This window comes from Solanum tuberosum, unplaced genomic scaffold (genome assembly GCF_000226075.1).
Source record: "Solanum tuberosum cultivar DM 1-3 516 R44 unplaced genomic scaffold, SolTub_3.0 scf00429, whole genome shotgun sequence".
NCBI classification, from domain to species: domain Eukaryota; kingdom Viridiplantae; phylum Streptophyta; class Magnoliopsida; order Solanales; family Solanaceae; genus Solanum; species Solanum tuberosum.
This window is the reverse complement of record NW_006239358.1, coordinates 133,861-134,533: the sequence shown is the minus strand read 5'-3', so window position 1 is coordinate 134,533 and position 673 is coordinate 133,861.

Genomic DNA, 673 nt, shown 5'->3' with positions numbered 1-673 from the left:
TTTGGAAGTTTCTTTTAAAATTCATCATTTATATAATTTATATAATATCTATATATCTATATAAAGGACAGATGAGTATAATTTATGAATTATCAAATTTAATTTAAAATCTAAAACTAAAAATAAAAATTGCCAAAAAAAAAAAAAACCAAAAAATATACTAAATTATCTAGAATAACGGTTGCATGTAGTTATCCACAATTTTTAAATTTACATACTTGCAGTTATTTGTGAAAATTTGAATAAGAAGTCACGGGTTCAATTCTATTAATCAGTTTGCAAAGTACCAATTCAATTCATAGGTTTTCTCAATGAAAATTTAGTAACCATAATTTGTCCCAAAGATTTGATGGGTTAACGTCAATAAGTATTGAATTTATCAATTCTTTGTGTCACACTGATTTTTCTTATTCTTGCTCAATTCTAATCAGGTATCATTTGTCAAACCTTTTTTTTTTATATACATTTGTTTCAGCTTTTTGGGGGGGTTTAGTTTTGTGTTTGTTCATTTCTATTCGATATCAGTATTTGAGATCTAAGGATATATATTTTGAATCATTACTTTTATTATCTAATGAGATTATTATGTTTCATTGCTTAATTAAACAACATCATGTGTTGCTTATACATAACATTAATAAATTCGAAGAACTATAGATAAATTAACCGTCAA